This window comes from Bos indicus, chromosome X (genome assembly GCF_029378745.1).
Source record: "Bos indicus isolate NIAB-ARS_2022 breed Sahiwal x Tharparkar chromosome X, NIAB-ARS_B.indTharparkar_mat_pri_1.0, whole genome shotgun sequence".
NCBI lineage: Eukaryota > Metazoa > Chordata > Mammalia > Artiodactyla > Bovidae > Bos > Bos indicus.
The window spans coordinates 121216286-121241115 of NC_091789.1; the positions used below are offsets into that span (position 1 = coordinate 121216286).

Sequence of the window (24830 nt, forward strand, 5' to 3'; positions counted from 1 at the left end):
CTATTCCCCATCCTGAGGCTGAGTGGAGTCCAGGACGAAGCACTAAGTGGCTGTTTGTTACAAAACACCTGGAGATGCCGGGGGGGATCTCGGCCCGTCAGTCAGTCCAGGCTCCCACACAGTCACACACATAGCGTTAAGGTGGCTGTACTAGCAGGTGTGGCCAAAGCGGGCCCAGCTTCTCTCCCTCCACCTGCAGGGATGAGGGGGGAGAACCCTTCTGGCGGCTTCAGTAACAGGCTGAAGTGGGAGAAGCTGGCAACGGAAGAGTGAGCTGGGCCCCGAGAAAGAAGAGGACGAAGGCAGGCGAGGGCTTCCGAAGCCTCTCTCCAGGCCCGACGGCTGCCCTGGGAAGTGACCCAACTCAGGTTGGGAGCCCTGACCACATACCCCCTGGAAAATGGGGGATAGAAAGAGGGGAAGAGAAGCGGGGCTAGAGTCGTGGGACTTTGGAGGAAGCCAGTGCATTCAAATATTTACAAGCATAAAGCCCCAACTTCTGTGCCACCTACCTCTCTGCCCCTCCCACAGAAAGAAAGGCCCCTGAGAGTCACCAAGGAGGTCCCGAGACCTCCTCCCCAGCCACGCCCCACAGCGAGGGCCCTTCCCTCGACCGGCCCTGCTCCTTAAGCATGCTGATGCTCGCGTAGATCTTGAGGGGGGGCCCCAGCTTGATGTTTATGGCACTCATCAGGTGGTCCTCCTTGAGCAGCAGTAGAGCTTGCCCATCGATCTCCTGGCCACGAAACTCCTCTGTGATTTCCTGGCAGCCTGGCAGAGAGCGGATGAATTCATAGACATCGTCCACGTTCCACTTGGTGGGCCCACTTGACAGGAAGTGGTGTCCCATGCCCGCCAGGTCCTGCATGTGCATGTCAGGGAGCTCCAGGTCCCGTGGGCCTTGTCGCCGGTGGGAGGTGGACGAGCTGGCTGAGATGGGGGACAAGGGTTCCTCATAGCTTGAGTTATCTGAGCAACGGCTGGAGTCTTCCTGGCTGTGTGTTAGCTGCAGGGCAGCGGTAACTGAAAGGGGTACAGTGCCTGTTGGCTGCTTCTTGGTATCCTTGGTAAGTGTCGGCAGACTGGCTTTGCTGGCCTGACAGCGGTTGTGGGTCATGGCTCCCACCTTCTGCAGCTTGCTCCGGTCTGAGTGGAAAAGCCCCACTCGTTTGGTGCACCCCACGTTGTACCTTTTTGCACAAGCCATGGAACAGAAGTGATTGGGATGGTTGAACTTGGAGGCAAAGTCCACACAGCCACAGAGCTCGCACTTGAGTTTGAGTGGAGTACCCTCCTCTTTGGATTCTTGCAGATAGGGCTCCTCCATCTCTAAGTCAGTGGTGGTGTTATGGTCCTGCTGCGGAAGTTTCTCAGGCAAGAACCCATGTGCATACTTCTTGAGATTCCCCACCAGCAGAGACAAGCGTCCCACCATTCTTGGGGCAGTGCCAGTGATGCTGGAGGCAGAGTTTCCGTTCCCTGAGGTCATGCCAGGGGTGCTAAGGTCGGTCAGTGCATGAACAATGCCCTGCCCTGTCTCTGTCCAGGGCCCGGCTGGGCCTGGCCGGGCGGGGACTACGCAACCCCTAGGCCAGCCGCCGCCTTGCGTGGGGTCCCTGGCCGGGCGGGCCGCCTCCTCTCCGCCGGGAGCCTCCGAGCCCGGGCCCAGGGCTGCCGCAGCGCGTTCGACCGCACCAGCCGAGCTGGCGTCCACAAAGTGTGGCAGGGGCGCGAGGCCAGGGTAGAAGTGCGAGTGGAGGCGGATTGCACGCGTGCACATCGGGCGCTCTAGGGCTGCAGCCGCCGTGGAGACCTCACCCTGATTTCTCAGAAACTCTGTGAATAGAAGGCAACGTGCATAAAACATCTAATCTGCACATTGCTTGCCTGCACCGGAACAAGAGCTACAGGATACATTCCACGCCAGGTTCACGCGATTTCTGTCTGATTTACTCACAATCCCAAAGCACAGGGAGACCCAGAAAATACTGCAAGTTTGGTTCCCAACCCCTGAAGGACAGTCAATATCACAATTGAGTCACAAGAAATTTTTGGTTTCCCAGTACTTTCATAAAACTTATGTTTACACTATATTGTAGGCTATTAAGTGGGCAATAGCATTATGCCTCAGAACAATATAGATATCTTAAATAGAAACACCTCTTTGCTGAAAGAAAAAAGATGCTAACCATTATCTGAGCCTTCACTGAGTCCATTATTTTTGCTGCTGAGGGTGTGAACATTGCAAGAGGTATCAAAACGTGACACACAGACATGAAGTGAGCAAACGATGTTGGAAACATGGAGCCAAAAGACTTGCTGGAAGCAAGGTTGACTAACACAAACTTTCAATTTGGTAAAGAAAAAGAACAAAGGAAAGAAAGCAGTACCTGTGAAATACAATAAAGCAACGTGCAACAGAGTGAAGTGTGCCTGTAACTGTTAAGGGCAGTTTCCCATCCCAGGCTTTGTCTTTAAACTATGCGGCCCACCATGTGAGAACCTGGTCCCTGGTCACGATTGCCACAGCCTCATCCAGCCCGCCATGCACACAACTTATAATTACTTCCCACTTAAGGACTTCTATTTTCCCAAGGCCCACCACTCCCTTGCATCAGGGAATTCACATTTGACTGCTGTCATGTCACCGTTTCCTTTGCATGACAGCTGCTTCTCGCCTCTGTAATTTTATGGTCAGTGGCTAGATCTTTTTCTCAGCTCTCCAAGTACTAGCATGGAGCCTACTATGAGCAGAGGCTCAGTTCATGTTTAGGGAATAAATGAGCCTGTGAGCATGAGGTTGAAATTATTAGAATTTAATTCTACATTTTGAATTAACCAAGTGTATACTGTTGTTTATAATTTTGTAAAACGCAGAGTACAAGGCATGAGGAATCCAAATACCATCTTACTTTTCCTATGTTTCTTGATCCCACATATTTTACTGCTTAACTTTTTCATATTTTCAAGGAAATAACATATTGCAATGCTATTTTGTCTTGAACTGGCTTACTAAATAAGATGGAAGCTTCCCCATTTGCTTTACACAACAGAAAAACTCTTATCATTAAGACCAATAAAAGTGTGACTGATGTTATTCATACACTTAGATTATAAGCTAGGTAAGCTTTCATTTAGGAGCAGCATTAGAAAAGTAGAGAACTTAAAAACACAAGTTGATTTCTAAATTCCCCATACAGAACAGGAACACCAAGGTATTTTACACTATGAATCCTCGGTGACGTCCAGTCCTATACTACTTGGAACACTGACTACTCTCTTGAGCCACAAAGTGCAGAATTTGCCTCAGCTTCACTAGGTGTGGAAGGAACTGCTGGGGGAACACTGGGACATCCGCTAGCTTGGGCCCCCTCTTCCTCATCTTTCAAAGCCTCTTCATACCCAAAGTGGAAGGCACTGGAATCCAAGTGGTTAATCCTGGCCAGGAACTCCAGGACTCTCATCTTGCTTGCTTCAGCGTGTGCTCTCAGACCCCACAGGAGCTCATAGCATGCTGGATCACTGCCGGGCACTTGCTGATATTCCAAATACTTCAGCTGCACCAAATCTTGGGTGATGAGCTTCTTGGGCTCCCCAAATATGAAGTGCCTCTTCCCAGCATAGATATTCATCTTACCCAGGAAATCCCAGATGTCTTCCTCTGTGGTGCAGTTGCCCTTCATGAAGATCACATCCAGGAGATTCATCAGGAGACTGGTCTTGGAAAAACCCCTGCCATGGTGCAGGATCCCATTGTGGGGGAGATTCATCTTGCTGACAAGGACATAACAATGCTTGGCAGTGTTGTCTTTCTTCACGTCAATACCAAATACCACCTCCATCCTGTCAGAAGCACTTTTGAGGATCCTGAGGAATCAATTTTGGTACTTTTTATCGATGATCTTCAGCATATTTGCTTTCTTAATGGGCTTTTTCATCTTACACATGTGTAACAGGAACTGCACCAACAGACCTGTCTGCCTGGTTAGTGAGTGTTTTCCAGACCGCACATTGGAGAGAGGGGGTTGAGAGGAATTTCGCTTTTTCCGAATTTTCCCAAGGGCTCTTTTGGATGATCTTGTGGGAGAAACACCTACAGGTACAGTGGTGGTGGCCAGGGCCCCCTGAGGACTCTTGAGATGGTTACAAAACCTAGCACCGGACTTTCCCTTAGCATCAACCCCAGGACCAGGATTGGAGGAAGATGAGAGTGCTTCCATCATGGTGGCAGTGACCTGAGCACCCCTCAGATCCTGGGTGCCATGCTGAGCCTGGCGGTGTTTCTCACAGGTGTGGAGCTTAGCCTTCTTACCCCGAGGCATGGTGACTGTGGTCAGGACAACAGGCAGGAGTGCAGGTAGAACAGCACGTGATCTGGGCAGAGAGGAGAGAGGATGAGAGGTTGTGAGTGCCCACGGCAGGGAGGCACCACTCGGCCTTTAAGAAGGCCCACTCTGCAGGTTTCCATGTGGGCACTGCTCTACAAACCCAGAGGACTCCTGATCTGATCACCCTGTCCTCTTGAAAACTCTGTCAAAATAATTGAGACTCAGGCTGCAGCCTGCCAGCCCTGCCGCCTGCTTCCTGGGGCTGAGGAGCAGTGGGCCAGTCCTTGAGGTTAACCCCCTCCATTCTGGAGGGTGGGGGTCCTCTCGGTTCATATTCAGGAAAATCGTATCAACTTTTGGCAGATGCAGGGGCCCCTCCTCTGTGCGGCTCTAAGCTTATACCCCAAAGCCTGGTCCTCATCTTCCTGTGATACCTGAAGAAGTGAAGAGGTACCTCAGCCCAGTGTCCCTGGCAGGGGGCACCCACAGCAGTCAGCTCTAGGGAACTCTGTCCTGGGCTCACTGGGGTTTTCCGTCCTCTTTCAGGGTCTTTCCTTGGCTCTAGGTAGAGCCTGGGACACCGGTATCTGCTGCCCTGGTGTACCTCCTCTCAGACAAAGGCTCTCACCAATCCCATACCATCAGAAAGAAGGAGAGTTCACATACACCTGACTTCCATGCCTGGGCTTCTCAGTGCTGTGCGGTGGGTGGGGGTGGGGGATGGTGCTCTCTATTGTTTTCCCTGTTCTAGGGTGAGAGCGATCAACATTGTTCTTTCAGGGCCCTCATGCTGACTCCTCTGAAGCCCTGGGCCTCCTCCCTTGGCAGAATTGAGGCCATTCACATATTCCAACATCCTCACATCTCTGAACTCTCCAGACAAAAGTGAGAAGACTCACTCAGCTTCACAGATAGATACGCTAGGTTTCCATTTGGAAAAGAGCCAAAATCTATGACAACTTACACTTAGAGTTGGTGTTCACTTTAGACCTCGTTCCGGTCTGGGTAGAACTCAGGACTCCTCCCACCAATAACCTGGGTCATTCAGCCTCAGAGCAAAGTCCTGAATTCCCCGAGTTCCTGGAGGGGCAAAGTCAGGATAAGACATACATGACTACCCTTCACTCGAGCCCCCTAGATATATAGGCACTCTGCTTTGTGATACCACCCTTAAACGGGGAAGGCCCCCCAGTCAGTACTTAGGGTTCTCAATTCACTGCAGTTAGGACAGAAGTATCCTCCATCTGCAAGCAGGGGCTACGCCTGACCAAAGCCCTCCCATCCCTGAGACTTGCCCAGGCAGAACTCAGTTTGATGGCTCTGCCGGAGCTTCCCAGGGCTCACAGCAGCAGTGAAACTTAGTGCGGCCCTCTTGCTTATGGGCTGAGTGGCCCCTGCCTCAGTCCCAACTCAGTTTTCACCTCGACTCTGGACCAGTGCTGGGAATCCACCTTCTGCCGCCAGAGGCCTGATTGCCGGATAGAAGTCCTTACTTCCAGGAAACTGTAAAACGGAAGTCAGGATGACTCATTTCTGGCCATGATGCACAGGGTGTCAGATAGCTCAGGGACGCAGGGGCACAGGGGGACAGGGGCACGCGGGGGGTGGCGTGGGGAAAGCCGCGGAGCGTGTCCTATGGTCCTCATTCGGAGTCTCCATCTTCATGTCTATTAGAGTCTGACACTCCTCCCTTACCAGAACTCTGTCCACAAGCCTCCAAACATAGCTTCACCTCCTAGAGTTCAGCAGAGGAGAAGTCAGGGAATTGAGTGCATGGGTGCTGCTTTGTGTCACCATCTTTATTGCCAGTGCTGAGTTAGCACTCGGACCCCTCCCCATGGCTGGAGTTGGGGCCTAGGTTTCTATTATAGAATCAAGTAATCTCTTTGATGTTACACAATCTCTTAGACCAAGATTTACTGATAATTCAGCCTAACAGTGTTGTAGGAACCATCCCCTGCCGACCATAGAGGTGAGACTTGGTGGGTTTCGCTTTGTTACAGGAGGGGCAATGGTCCCATGAGTCCACATTCAGGTCCTCACCTTGCCTTCAGATCAGTCCTGGGAATCCACTCTCATTTAAACGAACACCCTGAACAACAATCAGAGCTCATTGCCACCAGCACGGAAGTTGGGGGGAGCCAATTCTGGTGATGGCTACCCTGTGTGGGATCTCTGAGGGATGATGGCAGGGGTGGGGCTTTGTGGGGACTCCATCGTTCAGTGTTCAGCGGTCCCTGGGTCATCCCCTAGGGTCCTCCCTGTACCATCTGTCAGAGCCTGAGTCCCCTTACTCTATGGACTTAAGTCCTCCTGCCCCCAAACAAAGCCTTAGCCTCCCCAAATCCCGAGTGGGGAGTCAGGACGTGTCTCTGAGCATCTGTCCTTGACAGTGGCAGTGCCACTCTGTGAGCGTTCCTCCTTGGTGGGAGAGACCCTCTCATTAGCACCGATGGGCCTCACCTTCACTGTGGTGATGGCCAAGACGCCCTCCTCTGCAGAACTGAGGTTTGATCCTGAGAGAAAAAGCCCTTCCCCTCACTGAGACCAGACAGAAATGAAGAGGCTTCTCATCCTTATAACTCTGCCTGGAGCCTCTGGGGTTAGGAATAGGGGCAGGGGTCTGTATGTAAAGCCTCCTCATTTGTGGGTCTAGTGATACTTCTTTCTTCACTCAGGGACCTCACCATGGTCCTGGCCAGTCCTGGGACCTGACCCTCCAACCTGAGATTCTCCCTCTACTGAACTGAGGCCATTCTTCTTAGACTGAGACTTTGACCTCACAGAGAACTCTAAGACTTGTAATAGGGAATTACAAGTATCCTGTCTGCGTGTTCTAGGTTTGAGAACAAGTTTGGGCAGGTCTCTGAATGACCTATATTTTAGGGTGGTTGTCCCTCCAGTCCTCACTCATGTGGGCCTTCATTTTGTCTATCTCTTGGAATAATAGGTTCCTGGGGAACACCACATCCCTGCAAAATCTTGAGCAGTGTCCCTAAAGCAAACCTTAGAGTTTCATGTTCCAGACTTCGTATGAGATGGGGAAAATGTCACAGAAGGCAGGGGGCAGGATGGGGTACGCTCCCAGAGAAAAATGTTGATCTCTCTGTTTCTGGAGGGTGCGGGATTTAGGATGGGGGGACACACGTACACCTGTGGCTTATTCATGTCAATATATGGCAAAAAACCACAATATTGTAAAGTAACTAATCTCCAATTAAATTAATTTAAAAGAAAAAAACAAAAAACTTAGCCAGAGTCAGTCTCTTATGTGAATTGTTTTAATTGATTTATAGGCATACCTTTAAAAAATTGTACTTCACTTAACCATGCTTCACATATATTGTGTTTCATTACAAACTGAAAGTTTACAGTAACTGTGCATTGAACATAACTATGGCATCATTTCCCCAAAATCGTGTGTTCACTTGGGGTCCCTGGGCCACATTTTGTAAATTTGTGAAATATTTTAAACTCTTCGCATATTTTATTCCTTATGGTGCTCTGACCAGGTCTCTGTTACTATTGTAGTTGTATTCTAATTTTAAATTAAGCTATGTACATTTTTTAGACATCTTCTAGTAAGTGTACAATAGGATTAACAACTTTTATAAGCACTGGGAATCCCCCAAATTCCTATGATTTACTTTATGGCAATATTCACTTTATTTCCGTGATCTAGAACCCAACCCCCCATATCTGAGATATGCGCACATTTCTAAAGGAAAGGAGCAGTCCAATATGGTTTTCTGCTCTTTTGATTGAAGTTCTCTGAAACTGCATAGAGAGACGATCTTATTGTCACTATCATCTATTTCTCCTCCTTATTGCTGTCATTTCCTGAGGTAGCCTTCAAGGCTTTGTGCCTGACGAAGTGTATTGGAATATATCCAGAGTCCTTACTTTTATCCCAAGATACTTTCGAGTGTTAAGGAACACAAGTTCTGCTTTAGGCCAAGAGGAGTATAACAGCGTCGGATCTAGAGGAATTCAGAGAGGGATCTAATTCCAGGCCTATCAGTCACTAGTGTTCCCCAGCAAGGGCTCACTGCCTGATGCACATAGAAGCCAATACTATGGAATGGGCTTTTGAGAGACAAACTTTATTTCAAGGTGGAGTGGCAAGAAGACATGAGGCAGGGCTCTCAAATCTGTCTCCTCAACCCAGAAACTGGGGTAAAATGAAAGGGTTTAGGGGAACTGCAAACTTGGAAACTATTTGGCTAGTCTTGAATTAGTTCATGTAAGCTATTCATGTTGCTAGAAGCCAGATTTTCCTTATTGAAGGACTTCATACAGTTCTCCCCTGGCAACATTCCTACTCTGAGAGTTCCAGAGACTGAACCCTCTTGGTTCTGCAGTCATCCTGGAAACATAGGCTCCTTTTTGCACATGCACAGTGCTGCCTCTAAAAATAACTCAAGGTTTGATTAATCAGCAACCAGTTTTAAGAAGGCAAAATCACTTTAAACTGCTCAGTGTTTTATGTTTCAATCCCCCCATTTCTCTTTGTACATTCTTGAAGCTTGTGGGAAATCATCCTCAATTTGGTTGATGGTTCTCAAATTGTATAAAAAGTTATAATCCCAGGTCCAAGATTTTTGTACCAACAGGACTGGAATGTTACATAAGCATTGACAAGGTTGGATTAATTGGTATTTAAGAAAGGTGATTATCAGAGGCTTTGCTTCCTTCACATGTCTCTTTATAGGCTATTGCTTTAAATTTGGAGTTTTAGTGCCTGGATGGAATTTATTACTATTAGGTCAGCTGTCTTGGCTCTTCCTGGCCACTCATCAGTCCTAACTGAGCTCTGCAGTCGACTGACTGATTTCTTCCACTCTAGTGCTCAAAATAGTTTACATCTTGACCAGCAGAGAGCCTGGACCAACTGTCTTTAACCAATGCTTGCTGCCTCTTGCCAGCCTTCATGGATTGCAGCCAACATCAACCAGCACTCTTATTAGGAAATTGAGGTCTCCAGATGACACAGAAATGTTGGCTTCCCCTGGAAAACCCTTGCATTCATGGGAGTTGTAGGAAAGCCATCAGGACTTATCTATCTTGGCTCAGAGCACTTTGTTACTTTAAGAAGAAAAAGGGGCAAACTAGAGGCATCTCTCCTTAAGTTAGGACCCAATTCCATCTCCTAGTTTGGTTTCTGGGAAGAGTTGGCTGTATGAATTCCCTGGAAAGCCACTGAGAAGAATGGACAGTCTCAAGGTGACCAATTTGGATTTGAGGGTTCACTTAAAGAACCCTGAAAAGTTTTCCTTTAGAGGTGGCTGTCATACCATAGCTTGAGAGTCACACGTGCTACCCAACTTCTAAGGAATTTGTCCAGTTCCATGACTGGAGCCCATTTGGTCAGAGGCTCCTAATATTTCCACCCCACCATGTGCTGAGGACGAGCTTGTCTACTGAAGACAGGCCCATGGAATTTCAGGCTCTGTCTCACTCTCCACCTTGAAAATCTTACCTAGTGAGGAGGAGGGTGAAAGAGTTATTGCATCACATTGAAGAAAGTGAAAGAGGAAGCTGTCTTAGACTCAGGCAGAGCTGACTTTCAGAGGGCAACTCAGGAGAACACATGTTAAAACACTGATTTCTGCACTTCCTTTCTGAGCATGCTGAGGTTTAATCTTTCTGGTAGATGACCAAATCATTTTACCCCTCCAGCAGAGACTACAGACATGCGAATCTAGATGTCTGGGCAATTTCCAGGGGGAATACATTCACTGCAGGTCCTCTATGTAGCCCATGGCCTTTAGCACCACAACCAATGGCTATTTCTCCTGGTAACATTTGATTTTTAACATAACACACACACACACACACACACACACACACACACACACAAAAGCAATTCAATTCTAACTCCCTGCTATTCTGGCTGATACAAAAGAGGACTAGACTTTTTAGTGAGGAAACACCAGAATGTGTCCAATTGTATAAAATTCCTCTAACACGGGCTCATGGTATGTTCTTCTGTGGGGGGAGAATTTTCCTGCATTACATTCCCTCATTTTACCTTTATGGTCACACCACAAGGTAATCAGGGCTGGTTTCATTAAGAATACACTTGTGTGAAATTCAAAGGATCATAGGAGACTACTACAAACAACTATATGCAAATAAAATGGACAATCTGGAGGAAATGGACAGATTCTTAGAGGTACAACCTTCCAAGATTGAACAAGGAAGAAACAGAGAATGTGAAGAGACCAATGACAAGTACTGTAAAACAGTGATTTAAAATTTTCCAATAAAAAGCCCAGGACCAGACGGTTTCACAGGTGAATCTATCAAACAGTTAGAGAAGAGTTAATGCCTGTCCATCTCAAACTCTTCCAAAAAATTGCAGAGGAAGGAACACTCCAAAGGTCATTCTATGAGGCCACCATCACCCTGATAGCAAAACCAGGCAGAGAAACACACACACAAAGAAAATGACAGGCCAGTATCACTGAAGAACATAAATTCAAAAATATTGAATAAAATACTAGCAAACCAAAAAAGAAAGTCTCTTCAATAAGTGGTGCTCTGGAAACTGGACAGCTACATGGAAAAGAATCAAATTAGAATAATCTCTAACACCATACACAAAAATAAACTCAGAATGGATCAAAGATCAAAATGTAAGGTCAGACACTATAAAACTCTCAGAGGAGAACCTAGGCAGAACACTCTTTGACAAGTTACAGAAGTACTTTTTAAAAATTATTTTTATTGAAGGATAAATTCTTTACAGAATTTTGTTGTTTTCTGTCAAACATCAACATGAATCAGCCATAGGTATACATATATCCCCTCCCTTTTGAACCTCCCTCCTATGTCATTCCCCATTCCACCCCTCTAGGTTGATACAGAGCCCCTGTTGAGTTTCCTGAGCCATGCAGCAAATTCTCATTGGCTGTCTATTTTGCATATGGTAATATAAATTTCCATGTTGCACTTTCCATACATCTCACCCTCCCCTCCCGTCTACCCATGTCCATAAGTCTATTCTCTATGTCTGTTTCTCCATTGCTGCCCTGTAAATAAATTCTTCCATGCCATTTTTCTAGATTCCATATATGTGCATTAGAATATGATATTTATCTTTCTCTTTCTGACTCACTTCATTCTGTATAATAGGTTCTAGGTTCATCCACCTCATCAGAACTGACTCAAATGCGTTCCTTTTTATGGCTGAGTAATATTCCATCGTGTATATGTACCACTACTTTTTTTATCCATTCATCTGTTGACGGACATCTAGGTTGCTTCCATGTTCTAGCTATTGTAAATAGTGCTGCAATGAACAATGGGATACATGTGTCTTTTTCAATTTTGGTTTCCTCAGGGTATATGCCAAGGAGTGGGATTTCTGGGTCATATGGTGGTTTTATTCCTAGTTTTTCAAGGAATCTTCATATCATCTTCCATAGTGGCTGTATCAATTTACATTCCCACCAACAGTGCAGGAACATTCCCTTTTCTCCACACCCTCTCCAGCATTTATTGTTTGTAGACTTTGATGATGGCCATTCTGACTGGTGTGAGAAGATATCTAATTGTGGTTTTGATTTGCATTTCTCTAATAATGAGCGATGTTTAGCATCTTTTCAGGTGTTTATTAGCGATCTGTATGTCTTCTTTGGAGAAATGTCTGTTTAGCTCTATTTGCCACTTTTTGATTGGGTTGCTTGTTTTCCTGGCATTGAGTTGTATGAGCTGCTTGTTCAGTTCAGTTCAGTCCAGTCACTCAGTTGTATCTGACTCTTTGCGACCCATGGACTGCAGCACGCCAGGCCCCCCTATTCATCGCCAACTTCTGGAGCTTACTCAAACTCATGTCCATTGAGTCGGTGATGCCATCCAGCCATTTCATCCTCTGTCGTCCCCTTCTCCTCCTGCCCTCAAGCTTTCCCAGCATCAGGGTCTTTTCAAGTGAGTCAGCTCTTTGCATCAGGGGGCCAAAGTATTGGAGTTTCGGCTTCAGCATCAGTCCTTCCAATGAATATTCAGGACTGATTTCCTTGAGGATGGGCTGGTTGGATCTCCTTGCAGTCCAAGGGACTCTCAAGAGTCTTCTCCAATACCACAGTCCAAAAGCATCCATTTTTCATCGCTCAGCTTTCTTTATAGTTCAACTCTCACATCCATACATGACTACTGGAAAAAACATAGCTTTGACTAGATGGACCTTTGTTGACAAAGTAATGTCTCTGCTTTTTAATATGCTGACAATGGCACCCCACTCCAGTACACTTGCCTGGAAAAATCCCATGGACGGAGGAGCCTGGTAGGCTGCAGTCCATGGTGTCGCAAAGAATCGGACACGACTGTGTGGCTTCACTTTCACTTTTCACTTTCATGCATTGGAGAAGGAAATGGCAACCCACTCCAGTGTACTTGCCTGGAGAATCCCAGGGACGGGGGAGCCTGGTGGGCTGCCGTCTATGGGGTTGCAGAGTCGGACACGACTGAAGCGACTTAGCAGCAGCAGCAGCAGCAACAGCAGGTTGGTCATAACTTTTCTTCCAAGGAGCAAGCATCTTTTAATTTCGTGGCTGAAGTCACCATCCTCAGTGATTTTGGAGCCCCCCGAAAATAAAGTCTGTGACTGTTTCTACTGTTTCCCCATCTAGCTGCCATAAAGTGATGGGACCAGATTCCATGATCTTAGTTTTCTGAATGTTGAGTTTTAAGCCAAATTTTTCACTCTCCTCTTTCACTTTCATCAAGGGGCTCTTTACTTCTTTACTTTCTGTCATAAGGGTGGTGTCAACTACATATGAGATTATTGATATTACTCTCAGCAATCTTGATTCCAGCTTGTGCTTCATCTAGCCCAGCATTTCTCATGAGGTACTCTGCATATAAATTAAATAAGCAGGGTGACAATATACAGCCTTGACATGCTCCTTTCCCTATTTGGAGCTGCTTGTATATTTTGGAAATTAATCCTTTGTCAGTTGTTACATTTGCTTTTATTTTCTCCTTTTCTGAAGGTTGTCTTTTCACCTTGCTTATAGTTTCCTTTGCTGTGCAAAAGCTTTTAACTTTAATCAGGTCCCACTTATTTACTTTTGTTTTTATTTCCATTACTCTAGGAGGTGGGTCATAGAGGATCTTGCTTTGATTTATGTCTTTGAGTGTTCTGCCTATGTTTTCCTCTAAGAGTTTTATAGTTTCTGGTCTGACGTTTAGGTCTTTAATCCATTTTGAGTTTATCTTTGTGTATGGTGTTAGGAAGTGTTCTAATTTCATTCTTTTATACATAGCTGTCCAGTTTTCCCAGCACCATTTATTGAAGAGACTCTCTTTGCTCCATTGTATATTCTTGCCTTCTTTGTCAACAATAAGGTACCCATAGGTGCATGGGTTTATTTCTGGGCTTTCTATTTTGTTCCTTTGGTGTATATTTGTGTGTTTTTTTTGCCAGTACCATACTGTCTTGATGATTGTAGCTTTGTAGTATAATTTGAAGTCAGGAAGGTTGATTCCTCCAGCTCCATTCTTCATTCTCAAGACTGCTTTAGCTAGTCAGGGTCTTTTGTGTTTCCATATGAATTGTGAAATGTTTTGTTCTAGTTCTGTGAAAAATGCCATTGGCGAATTGATTGGGATCACATTGAATCTGTAGATTGCATTTGGTAGTATCGTCATTTTCATAATATTGATTCTTCCTACCCAGGAACATGGAATATCTCTCCATCTGTTTATGTCATCTTTGATTTCTTTCATCAGTCTCTTATAATTTTCTGCATAAAGTTCTTTTGTCTCATTAGGTAAGTTTATTCCTAGATATTTAACTTTTTTTGTTGCAATGGTGAATGGGATTGATTACTTCATTTCTCTCTCTGATTTTTATTGCTAGTATATAGAAATGAAAGTGATTTCTGTGTATTGATTTTGTATCCTGAAACTTTGCTAAATTCACTGATTAGTACTAGTAATTTTCTGATACTATCTTTAGGTTTTTCTATGTACAGTATCATGCAAACAGTGAGAGCTTTACTTCTTAGTTTCTGATCTGGATTCCTTTTATTTCTTTTTCTTCTCTGATTGCTGCAGCTAGGACTTCCAGAACTAAGTTGAATAACAGTGGTGAAAACAGACACCCTTGTCTTGTTCCTGATCTTACAGGGAATGCTTTTAGTTTTTTAACATTGAGAATAATGTTTACTGTAGGCTTATCATATATGGCCTTTACTATGTTGAGGTAGGTTCCTTCTATGTCCATTTTTTGAAGAGTTTTAATTATAAATGGGTGCTGAATTTTGTCAGAGGCTTTTTCTGCATCTATTGAGATTATTATATGGTTTTTATCTTTCAATTTGTTAATATGGTGTGTCACATTGATTGATTTGCATATATTGAAGAATCCTTGCATTCCTGGAATAAACCCAACTTGATCATGCTGTATGAGTTTTTTGATGTGTTGCTGAATCCTGTTTGCTAAAATTTTGTTCTGGATTTTTGGATCTATGTTCATCAGTGATATTGGCCTGCAGTTTTCTTTTTTTGTGTTGTCTTTGTCTGGTCTTGGTATCAGGGTGATGGTGGCCTAGTAGAATGAGTTTGGAAGCGTTCCTCCCTCTGCAAGTTTTTGAAAGAGTTTTGGAAGGATAGGCTCTTCTCTAAATGTTTGATAGAATTCTCCTGTGAATCCATCTGCTCCTGGGCTTTTGTTTTTTGGGGAGATTTTTGATCACAGCTTCAATGTCACTGCTTGCAATTACAAGCAGTGTAATTGTAAATTACATAAATTCTATTTCTTCCTGGTTCAGTCTTGGAATATTGAACTTATCTAAGAATCTGTCCATTTCTTCCAGGTTATTCATTTTATTGCCATATGCTGCTACTGCTGCTGCTAAGTCCCTTCAGTTGTGTCCGACTCTGTGCGACACCAAAGATGGAAGCCCACCAGGCTCCCCTGTCCCTGGGATTCTCCAGGCAAGAATACTGGAGTGGGTTGCCATTTCCTTCTCCAATGCATGAAAGTGAAAAGTGAAAGGGAAGTTGCTCAGTTGTGTCCGACTCTTAGCGACCCCATGGACTACAGCCTACCAGGCTCCTCCATCCATGGGATTTTCCAGGCAAGAGTACTGGAGTGGGGTGCCATTGCCTTCTCTGTTATTGCCATATAGTTGTTCATAATAGTCTCTCATAATCCTTTGTATTTCTGCATTGTGTGTTGTAACATCGCCTTTTTCATGACTAATTTTGTTGATTTGGTTCTTCTCTCTCTTGTTCTTCATGAGTCTGGCTAAAGGTTTGTCAATTTTGTTTATATTCTCAAATAATCAGCTTTTAGTTTTACTAATCTTTACTATTGTTTCTTTCTTTTTATTTCTGCTTTATCTTTATGATTTCTTTCCTTCTACTAAGTTTTGGGGGGTTTTGTTCTTCTTTTTCCAGTTGTTTTAGGTGTAAAGTTTGGTTGTCTATTTGATGTTTTTCTTGTTTCTCGATGTAGGATTGTATTGCTATAAACTTCCCTCTTAGAACTGCTTTTGCTACATCCCATAGGTTTTGAGTTGTCGTGTTTTCATTGTCATTTGTTTCTTGAAATTTTTTTATTTCTCTTTTGCTTTCTTTAGTAACCTGTTGGATATTCAGAAACGTGTTGTTTAATCTCCATATGTTTGTGTTTCTTACAGTTTTTTTCTTGTAATTGATATCAAGTCTCACAGCATTGTGGTCAAAGAAGATGCCTGATATGATTTCAGTTTTCTTAAATTTACTGAGGTTTGATTTGTGACCCACGATGTGGGCTATCCTGGAGAATGTTCCATGTGCACTTGAGAAGAAGGTGTATTCTTCTGCATTTGGATGGAATGTCCTGACGATGTCAATGAGATCCATCTCATTGAATTTATCATTTAAGACTTGTGCTTCCTTATTAATTTTCTGTTGATAATCTGTCCATTGGTGTGAGTGGGGTGTTAAAGTCTCCTACTATTATTGTGTTACTGTCAATTTCTCCTTTTATGTCTGTTAGTGTTTGTCTTATGTATTGTGGTGCTCCTATGTTGGGTGCATAGATATTTACAATTGTTATGTCTTCCTCTTGGATTGATCCCTTGATCATTATGTAGTGTCCTTTCTTATGTCTTGTAATGTTTATTTTAAGGTCTATTTTGTCTGATATGAGGATTGCTACTCCAGCTTTCTTTTGCTTCCAGCTGGCACGGAATATACTTTTCCATTTTCTCACTTTCAGTCTATGTCTTTAGGTCTGAAGTGGGTTTCTTGTAGACAGTATATATATGGGTCTTGTTTTTGTATCCATTCAGCCAGTCTGTGTCTTTTGGTTGGAGCCTTTAATCCATTTATATTTAAAGTAATTATTGATATATGTGCTCCTATTGCCATTTTCTTAATTGTTTGGGTGTGATTTTGTAGATCTTTTTCTTCTGCTGTATTTCTTGACTATATAAGTCCTTTTAACATTTGATGTAAATCTGGTTTGGTGATACTGAATTCTCTTAACTTTTGCTTGTCTGAAAAGATTTTTATTTCTCCATCAATTTTGAATGAGATCCTTGCCAGGTACAGTAATCTTGGTTGTAGATCTTTCCTTTCAGTACCTTAAATATATCTTGCCATTCCCTTCTGGCCTGCAGAGTTTCTCCTGAAAGATCAGCTGTTAAGAAAATGAGGTTTCCCTTGTATGTTACTTGTTGCTTCTCCTTTGGTGCTTTTAATATTCTTTGTGTTTAGTCTTTATTAGTTTGATTAGTATGTGTCTTGTCATGTTTCCCCTTGAGTTTATCCTGTATGGGACTCTCTGTGCCTCTTGGACTTCATTGACTATTTCCTTTTCCATGCTGGGGAAATTTTCAAATATAATCTCTTGAAAAATTTTCTCATACTCTTTCTTTCTCTCTTCTTCTTCTGACACCCCTATAATTGGTGTGTTTGATATTGTCTCAGAGGTCTCTGAGACTATCCTCAGTTCCTTTCATTCTTTTACTTTATTCTGCTCTTCAGACGTTATTTCCACCATTTTGTCTTCCAGCTCACTGATTCGTTCTTCTGCTTCAGATATTCTGCTCTTGTTTCCTTCTAGATTATCTTTTACTTAGTAATTGTGCTGTTTGTCTCTGTATTTTTTTTTCTTTAATTCTTCTAGGTCTTTGTTAATTGACTGTTGCATTTTCTGCATTTTGTTTTCAAGGTTTTTGATCATCTTTACTCTCATTATTCTGAATTCTTTTTCAGGTAGTTTGACTATTTCCTCTTCATTTATTTGGACTTCTGAGTTTCTAATTTGTTCCTTCATTTGTGTAGTATTTATCTGCCTTTTTTTTTTTTTTTAACTTATTGTGTTTGAGGTCTCCTTTTCCCAGGCTTCTAAGGTTGAATTCTTTCTTCCTTTTGGTTTCTGCCCTCCCTCCTAAGGTTGGTCCAGTGGTTTGTGTAATCTTTATTTAGGGTGAGATTTTGTTTTTTGTTTGTTTGTTAGTTTTTCCTCTGATGGGCAAGGCTGAGTGAGGTTGTTAATCCTGTCTGCTGATGATTGGGTTTGTATTTGTTTTGTTTGTTCTTTAGATGAGGCATCCTGCTCAGGGTGCTACTGGTGGTTGGGTGATGCTGGGTCTTCATGCGTTTTTCTTTGTCTGAGTTCTCAGTATTTGATACTCCCTAGGGTTAGTTCTCTGGTAGTCTAGGGTCTTGGAGTCAGTGTTCCCACTCCAAAGGCTCAGGGCTTGATCTTTGGTCAGAAACGAAGATTCCACAAGTGGTTTGTTATAGCATTTAGTGAGATTAAAAGAAATACCCCAAAACAAGAAACCAAAGATGAACCCCAGACAAATGGTTGTTAGAAAATCAGGAAAAGAATAATTAAAATAATGGAATATACATATATACACCCATGAGCAAAGTCAAAACATTCCAACAAAAATAAAGTAGGATGTATTTGATCTGGTGAACATAGGAAATCAAAAATTATATTTACCAGTTAATAACAGAAGTAACTAAAGCACAAAGTGGAAAACAAAACTAAAGCAAGGTGCCAAGTGGGGAATAAAGTGCTGAAAACAAAACTAACAAATATTTTGAGAGGAAAGAAAGAAAAGAAAGAAAGAATAGATATGCAAAGTTAAACAGAGGTAGAAGAAGAAGGTTTATATAAAAATCAACTGCAAGGGGAAAATAACAGTAGGAAAAGCAAACAATGGAATAAATGTAGAAAAATATAATAGGTTTTTAAAAATTAAAAGTATAAAAAAAGAGAAAAGAAAAAAATGGAAGAAGAAAGAAAAAAGGAAAAAAAGGGAAAACTCCACAGAACTACAAAAGCCCAATGTAGATGCAGAGGTTTATAACAATAAAAAGTTTGACTGAATATCCATAAATACATATATACCCATAAGCAAAATCAAAAGTCTAATGAAAATAAAGTACAGTAGATTGACCTGGCAAACAAAGGAAACCAAAAATTATGCCTAGCAGAACAAAACTAACTAAAGCACAACTGGAAAACAAAACTAAAGCAAGGTGCCAACTGGGGAATTAAAGCAATGAAAATAAAATTAACATACGTTGAAAGGAAAGAAAGAAAGAATAGATATGCAAAGTTAAATAGAGGTAGATAAAGAAGATGTATATACATTAAAGATTAACTGCAAGGGGGAAAGAACAGTAGGAAAACAAACAAAGAAATAAATTTAGAAAAAATAATAGGTTTAAAAAAGTAAAAATTAAAATTAAAAAGAGAGAAAAGAAAAAAAATAAGGAAAACTCCCCATAACCACAAAGGCCCAATGTAGAGGCAGGGGTTTATAACAACAATAAAAAATGTGACTGTGAAAAGAAAAAAAAAAAAGCTCAAAACCTCAATTAGATTTCATTGTGCCACTAAAATCGACAACTACAACAGTGGGGGGGCGCGGGGGAGGAAGAAGAAGAAAAAAATCCAAAAGAATCTACAGAATAAGTCAAAAAATAAGAATAATGAATGTTTTCTTGAGTCACTGCTGTCAGAGTCCTTTCCCTCGCTGGGAGCCACAGTCCACCTCACCTCCCTAGGATGCCCTCCAACACTGTGCTGGTCTCTGGACCTGCTGTGGGGGCAGCTCAGATTCTAATCTGGTCCTACTACTCTGTGTTCTTGCCTCCAATGTCCACAGCTATCAGAACTAGTGCATTTTCTTTTGTGGGAGCTCTCAATGACCTTCTATATATTTCATAGACACAGAGTCTGCCTAGTTGATTGTGTGGATTTCATCTGCAGCTTGTACAGCTGGTGGGAGGGTTTTGGGTCTTCTTCCTTAGTCACACTGCCCCTGGGTTTCAATTGTGGTTTTATTTCCACCTCTGCATGTGGGTCATCCACTGGGGTTTACTCCTTAGGCTGCCCTACAGGACTTGGGTTTGCCCCTGAGAAGGCCAGGTGTGGAGGTGGTACAGCTGCTTGGGTCGCAGGGGTTCTGGCAGCACCAGGTACTCAGGGGAGTTGGTGGCTAGGGCAGCAGGAAATATAGTGCTCTAGAGGGGTATGGCAACCAGTATTGGCCAATACACTCCAGTGTCCTTGCCTGGAGAGCCCCCCTCCCTGACAGAGAAGCCTGGCACGCCACAGTCTACAGGGTTGCAAGAGTCTGACACTACCAAAGCCATCCTGCACGCAGACGCAAGATTTTTTTGGCCTGTGGCAGCTCTGCCCCAGTGAGATTTGAGTGTGAAGGTGGTGCAGCTGCTTGGTTTGCAGGGACCCTGGCGGTGCCAAGTCCCTGGGACACGGACTGCCTCTGCCGCAGCAATTATGGCCCTATCAGTCTTTTTTCGAGTCTCTTGTAGCTGGCTATCACAAGGACTCTTTGGCCAGTCTTTCTCCATAGCTCCGCCCGTTCAGGCACTTAAGAGGGCGCCATTGCCTGGGGTCCTTCTCTGTTGTTCAGGGCATCAGTCACTTCAAGGAGCACCCTGGGTGGGGTCCTATTCTGTAGTTCAGAGCATCAAGTGTTTTATGTGCCAGCCTCTCTACTGTTCAGGTGCCAATGCCGGCATGTGAGGGGAGAGAGGCTATGGTGATGGGTCCACCTCCTACACATGACTCAGCAGTATCGCCTTGCTTCCATGGCTACCTGGCTTACCTCCACAGGCATTTCCCACCACAGTTTCCTCCCTCACATCCCCTTGATCCATCTCCCTGTGGTCAACAGCAGCCCTCGTCCTGAGATTGCTCCACAATCCCTAAGCTCCCAGCTGCTGCACCTTCCAGGGGATCTATGACCCTGTCCGGGGTATATATGGCTGCTACAAGGACTGTCTGATTCTCATTCATTTAGGCTGCCACAGATCAGCTGTTTCACTCTCAGCCTTAACTGTTTCTCCTCTGACTCAGACAATTGTCCTGACTTGGGTATCAGACCCCTGCTTCAGTTCCCCTACCCACCAAAAGGAGGTCCTGTCCTACTAACACTCCTGTTTTTCCTTCTAGTTCCTTTGTCCTACCAAGTTTTGCATGGGTCTATATATTCTTTTCCACTGGTCAGGTACTCCTATCTGCTCTCAGCTGGTGTTCTGCATGCATTTCTGTGTCTGAAGGTGTATTCCTGATGTATCTGTGGAGAGAGATATACTCCATGTCCACCCCCTCCTCTGCCATCTTGTTCTCTCCAGCACTACTTTTTTTTTTTAGCAATATGGTTTCTGATTCACCTCTTAGAGTAATGAAAATAAAAACAAAAATAAATGGGTGACATCTAATTAAAGTTAAAAGCTTCCATACAGCAAAAGAAACCATAAAGAAAAAGACAATTCACAGAATGAGAGGAAATATTTGCAAATAAAGCAAACAACAAGGGATTAATCTACAAAATATATAAAAGGCTCATACACTCTATGTCAAATAAACAATCCAAACAAAAATTGGCAGAGGATATAAATAAAGACACCTTCAAAGAAGACATACTGATATCCAAAGAGCACATGAAAAGATCCTCAACATCACTAATTATCAGATAAATGCAAATCAAAACTGCAATGAGGTATCACCTCACATCAGCCAGAATCGTCATCATCCCCAAATCTGCAAACAATACATGATGGAGAGAGTGTGAAAAAAAGGGAACTCTCTTGCACGGTTAGTGGGAATGAAAATTGATACAGTCACTATGGAGAATATTATGGAAGTTTCTTGAAAAAACTAAAAATAGAGTTACCATATGATCCAGCAATTCCATTACTGGCACATATCCAGAGAAAACCATGATTCATAAATGTATATGCACTTCAATCTTCATTGCACCACTATTTATATTAGCCAAGGTATGGAAGTAACCCAAATGTCCATCAACAGAGGAAAAAATAAAGCAGATGTGGTACATATATAAAGTGAAATACTACTCACTCATAAAAATGAATTAAATAATGCCATGTGCAGCAACATGGCAGAGAAGGCAATGGCACCCCACTCCAGTACTCCTGCCTGGAAAATCCCATGGATGGAGGAGCCTGGTAGGCTGCAGTCCATGGGGTCGAGAAGAGTCAGACACAACTGAGTGACTTCACTTTGACTTTTCACTTTCCTGCATTGGAGAAAGAAATGACAACCTACTCCAGTGTTCTTGCCTGGAGAATCCCAGGAATGGGGGAACCTGGTGGGCTGCCGTCTATGGGGTCGCACAGAGTCAGACACGACTGAAGTGACTTAGCAGCAGCAGCAGCAACATGGATGGACCTAGGGAATGTCATACTAAGTAAAGTAAGAGAAAGACAAATATCATATGATATCACTTATGTGTAGAATCTAATTTTTTAAAAAATGACACAAATAAACTTATTTACAAAAGAGAAACAGACTTCTGGATATCGAAAACAAGCTTATGGTTACCACTGGAGAAATGTTGGGGGAGGGATACATTAGGAGCTTGAGATAAACATACACAACTGTCGTGTCTGACTCTTTTTGATTCCATGGACTGTAGTCCAACAGGATCTTCTGTCCATGAAATTTTCCAGGCCAGAATACTGGAGTGAGTTGCCATTTCCCGCTCTAGGGGATCTTCCCGACCCAGGGATTGAACCCACTTCTCTTGTGTCTCCACCATTGACAGTGGATTCTTTACCTCTGCACTACCTGGGAAGCCCACATACACAATTACTATGTATGACAGTGATAACCAAAAACAACCTGCTGTATAGCACAGGGAACACTACTCAATATTCTGTAGTAACCTGAATTTAAAAATGAATGAATATATATGTATCTATAACTGAATCACTTTATTATACACCTGAAACTAACACAACATTGTAAATCAATTATACTCCAATAAAATAAAACAGAAAAATAATATTACCATAATATCTAGCAATTCCCTTCCTGGGAATATATCCAGAGAAAATTATAATTTGAAAAAATGTACAAGCACCCCAATGTTCACTGCAGCATTATTTACAATATCCAAGACATGAAAGCAACCTAAATGTCCATCAACAGAGGAAGAGATAAATATGTGGTCCAGAAATACAAAGGAATATTACTTAGCCATAAAAAAGAATGAAAGAATGCCATTCCTAGCAACATGGATGGATCTAGGGATTGTCATACTAAGTGAAGTAAGTCAGACAAAGACAAATATATCCCTCATATGTGTAATCTAATTTTAAAAAGTGATAAAATGTACTTATTTACAAAACAGAAAGAGTTACAGATATTGAAAACAATCTTACAGTTACTAAAGGGGAAGTATAGTGAGGGAGGCATAAAACAGGAGCTTGGGATGAATTTACACACACCATTATGTATAAAATAGATAATCAATAAGGACCTCCTGCATAGCACAGGAAACTCTAATATTCTGTGACTACCTATATGAGAAAAGAAACTGAAAATTAATGAATGTATATATATGTATAACTGAATCACTTTGCTATACACCTGAAACTAATACAACATTGTAAAACAACTGTACTCCAGTAAATTTTCAAAAATAGACTATCTGGGCATGCATCTAACAAAAACCATAATTTGAATAGGAACAAGCACCCCCATATTCCTTGCAGCACTGTTTACAATAGCCAAGACATGGAAACAACCTACAGGTCTATCAACAGATGAAAAAGATGTGATACATAAATACAATGGAAGAATACTCAGCCATAGAAAAGAATGAAAGAATGCCATTTTCAGCAACATGGATGGACCTAGAGATTGTCAGACTAAGTCAGACAAAGACAAATACCGTAGTATATTGCTCATAGGTACAATCGAATTTTTTAAAATGACACAAATTGACTTATTTACAAAACAGAAACAGACTCACACAGTTTGAAAACAGACTGATGGTTACCAAAGGAGAACTTTGTGCGGAGGGATACGTTAGAAGCTTAAGATGAACATACACACACAACCAATATAGAAAATAGATAACTGAACAGGACCTCCTATATTCAATATTCTGTAATAGCCTATATGGGAAAAGAATCTGGAAAAGATTGAATGTAAGTATAACTGAATCACTTTGCCATGCACCTGAAACTAACAAAAGACTCTAAATCAACAATCTCCAATAATTTTTCTTTTTTTTGAAAGGAATATACATCTGTAACAATACCTCTGGGCAATCACCTAAGGCATGGGTGAAAAACTGTCACCTCCATAAAGCAAGGTTTCTAGTCCAAGAGCAAGGTGTTTTATCTCCTGATTCAGAGAACCCTCACTCATATAAGATTTCATAAAGTTTTGCCACAGTGATCCAATAGCCAACGCCTATTAGGCAATCCCAACACATATAACAGTCAGACATAGACAACATAGGCAAGCAAATCTAAAGGCCTGAGACCTTATCCCAATGTTCAGAACTCTAAACCAATCCTTTGAGTACCTCAGCAGATTTAATCTTTTGCATTGTCCTCTTGGGGTGGGTCTCTAACCCACAGTTGTTGCCTTGGATTCGAACCATACAGAAGAAAATCCCCTAGGTGGGACTTTAACCCACAGTGTTGTTGTCGTTCCTCAGTTGCTCTCTCATGTCTGACTCTGTGCCACCCTATGGACTGCAGCATGCCAGGCTTCCCTGTCCTTCACTATCTTCTGGGATTTGCTCAAATTCATGTCCACTGAGTTGGTGATGAGATCCAACCATCTCATCCTGTCTAACCCACAGTCCTGATGAGATTATTAGACCACAGACACATTTTAACTACATTTAGCACATTTAGCTACCGGGACATTATAATGAGTTTACTCACCCCAAAGATGTCTGCTCTAGGAGCTGTTTCTTTTCTTAAAAGTAAAAGTATCCCGAGGATCCTGGTGTGCCATGGTGAGAAAGCAGGAACCCGGAAGGTGACTCTCTAGACAAAACTCAATCGAGGTGGACATTCAGGGTGGGTGCTGAGAACCCACAGTCTGCCAGGGGCTACAGTACCTCAGAAAGATGGTCACAAGTCCTAAATCTCAACTGGGCTGTTCTAACTCACTGAACATGGGTTCACTGACAGATGTGCACAGAAGCCAATACTTATGGCAAGAACTTTAGAGAAAAGAGCTTT

The 24830-nt window shown here is 42.9% G+C and overlaps 2 pseudogenes; both read right to left on the bottom strand.

Moving 5' to 3' along the window:
• Positions 1 to 550: 550 nt before the first annotated feature.
• LOC139181577 (polyhomeotic-like protein 2 pseudogene) lies at positions 551 to 1917 on the bottom strand (annotated as a pseudogene).
• A 1355-nt stretch (positions 1918 to 3272) lies between these two features.
• LOC139181578 (melanoma-associated antigen B3-like) lies at positions 3273 to 4322 on the bottom strand (annotated as a pseudogene).
• Between the last annotated feature and the right edge of the window lie 20508 nt (positions 4323 to 24830).